The sequence below is a fragment of the Apium graveolens genome, chromosome 10, assembly GCF_009905375.1.
Source record: "Apium graveolens cultivar Ventura chromosome 10, ASM990537v1, whole genome shotgun sequence".
In the NCBI taxonomy this organism is placed as follows: domain Eukaryota; kingdom Viridiplantae; phylum Streptophyta; class Magnoliopsida; order Apiales; family Apiaceae; genus Apium; species Apium graveolens.
Window position 1 is genome coordinate 13,351,280 of NC_133656.1, and position 3,069 is coordinate 13,354,348.

General features: G+C 43.6%; 1 non-coding gene across 1 annotated transcript; it reads right to left on the bottom strand.

Moving 5' to 3' along the window:
- Positions 1 to 606: 606 nt before the first annotated feature.
- On the bottom strand, positions 607 to 711 carry LOC141694866 (small nucleolar RNA R71). Its single transcript, XR_012564147.1, has one exon. It is a non-coding gene; the product is annotated as a small nucleolar RNA R71 (small nucleolar RNA).
- Positions 712 to 3,069: the final 2,358 nt, after the last annotated feature.

Below are 3,069 nucleotides of genomic sequence, written 5' to 3' on the forward strand. Positions count from 1 at the left end.
GAACAAATTTTTGGCGTCGCTGCCGGTGATCGGTGTTAAATTTAGTTTATGTGCTTCTCATCAGTGGTCGTTAAAGTTCACTGACTCGGATTATTCTTCTTACAAAATTTACTTTGTTTGTGTGTTTCAGGTATTCGATCGAGCTTGTATGCGAACACGTTCGCAATCTTGTAAGGACACATTAGAAGAAGTAGAAACAGAAGTGATCATTGCAATGGGAGAACTAGCAGCAAAAACGAAAGCATTGAAGGATTATTCTCAACCAAAAATCAATGATATTCAGTATAGCATTGTCAGACCAGCTGTTGCAGCTAATACCATTGAAATCAAGCCTGACACGATTCAAATGGTACAGAATTCAGTCCAGTTTGGGGTGCTCCAACGGAAGATCCCAATATGCACATTAGGGATTTCATCGAGATTTGCGACACCTTCAAAGTTCAACAGTGTTTCGGAAAATGCTGTGAAATTGAGACTTTTCCCATTTTCTATGAGGGATAAAGCTAAGAGCTGGTTGCACTCTCTACCAGCTGGTTCTATTGCGACTTGGGAGGATCTTGCTCAGAAATTTCTTACTAAATTCTTCCATATGGAAAAAACAGCTACAATCAGGAATGCTCTTACTCAATTTGCACAACAGTCGGGAGAATCTTTATGTGAAGCTTGGGAGCACTATAAGGAGATGCTTAGAAAGTGTCCTCATTATTGAATGCCTGATTGGATGGTAATAAATTATTTCTATAATGGGTTGGGAGCACAGTCGAGACCAATGCTAGATGTAACATCAGGTGGAGCCTTATGGGCTAAGAGCTATGAGGAAGCTTATGAGCTAATTGAAATGATGGCTGCTAATGAATACCAAAACCCAACTCAGAGACTGCCACAAGGCAATGTAACAGGAAATTTGGAGGTGGATACAGCTACGGCTATAGCTGGTCAGCTTAAGGCGTTGACTATGAAAGTGGATTCTCTGGCTAGTTATGGATTTCATCAGATAGCAAGTGTTTGTGAGTTGTGTGCAGGTGCACATGCGACGAATCAATGTGTTATATATAGTGAGTCGACACAGTTTGTGAGCAATTTTCAAAGACCACAGCAACCAATTCCTGCCATTTATTACCCTAACAATCAAAACCATTCTAATTTCAGCTGAAGCAATAATCAGAGTGGTATGCAACATCCACAACAACCTTATCAACCGTTTGGAGCCAAGCCATTCAACCCTCCTGGTTTTCAATAACAGTATGCACCAAGGCAACAATTTCAGCCACCGATAATGCAACAACAATCTTATGGAAATTTCGGTCAATCTGCTAATGAAAAATCTGAATTGGAGTAATTGAGGCTAATGTGTAAAAGCCAAGCGGTTTTGATCAAAACCTTGGAGAATCAAATAGGACAAATTGCTAATGCGCTGCTGAATCGACCACAAGTGATAGGGATAAATAAATTATGATTGTATAATTAAATACTGCATTAATTGTAAAAGCTGTGGGCTGCTAGGCCCAATAAAAAGATATATGAAACTCAGACCAGAAAGGTTAAGCCTAATGGACCAGATCAGGCCTGATGGAATAAAAAAGGCCCAAAAGCCCTAATTATTAATTAATTTCGTAATTAATTAATAAGGGAAAAATCAGCTATTGAGAAGAGTCCCGATAAGGATATAAATCCTTATAGATTAGCCTCAAGGGGACCTAAAAGGATAAGGAATCAGCTTCCTACTTCCTAGGACTCCTAAGTCTATCCTAATTCAGAGGCTTGTCCACCAAGTCTCCTATACCAAGTCCAATTCAAGGACTCCCACATCTATATAAGGGGCCTCACCCCACAAATCAGAACTACGTTTTTTGGCTTGATTCTCTAATTCACAGAGATACGTAGGCATCTCGTAAAGGCAGAATAAAGCTACGAAGTACGAGAGCAGCCATTAAAGGCCTTGAGCTCCCGAATCTTAGTATTAAATACAGCAAGTAATAACCTTAGCTTTTTACCCATAACATTTGGCGCCGTCTGTGGGACAGCAATAACAACCATGGCGAGAACACGGAGAACAATTGGAGCTCTAGAGAAAGGAACACCATCAGAGACAACCCCAGTGATTTCATCAACCGTGGAGGTTCCTCCCCATTCAACTTATGCATCTACTCAGGGGGAAGCCCAGACAGGGGCAACTCAACCTCAGCCACAAGGGACAACTCCCCCGACTATTCAAGGTACGAATCCTCAAGTTCAGCAAGTACATATACCTGTGAATTCTCGACCCGTCGGGTATGAATATTCAACTGTTGTTACTACTAACCCCCCTTATGGGATGCCCCTTCACCCTGAGGTTGGAGGAAGCGGATATGCTGGGCGAAACGAAGCACGAGGGCGGTCGCCCCCCTATATACGAGGTTTGGATCCTATCCCTGAGGATCGGGAATTTTCTGGTCCATACACTGAGAGAGACTCCGAATCTTCGGATGATGAAGTGGCCCCGAGAAGGAGGCGCCCTGGAAAAGAGCCAATAGCCGATGGAAGGCAACGCCCCCAAAGCACCCCAGGGGCGAATCCCCAAGAAGTGCAGGAAAAGATCAGGGCTCATGAGGCTGAAATCCAAAGGCTGAGGCGTGATTTGGAGGCTCACCAAGCCACCAGACCCCACATACCTCCTAGGGGGAGAAATCCTCCTCCTATCATAGACCTGGATGGTCCGGTAAAAAGAAGGGCTGCTGTCCCAAGAACTGATCCGAGCAATCTCCTTCCCCTTGGAGATCCTGATGATCCAACTCCACCCTTCACAGAAGAGATAATGAATGCCCATGTCTCAAGGAAATTCAAGATGCCCACTATCAAAGCCTATGATGGCACGGGAGACCCCGCTAATCATGTTAGGACATTCTCTAATGCACTGCTGCTGCAACCCGTGAATGATGCTATAAAATGTCGAGCCTTCCCTCAAACCCTGTCGGGTATGGCTCAAAGATGGTACAGTCGCCTACCCCCAAATTCTATTGGATCATTCAGAGAACTAAGTCAGGCTTTTATTAAGCAATTCATCAGTGGAAGGGTCCATGAGAAAAGTTC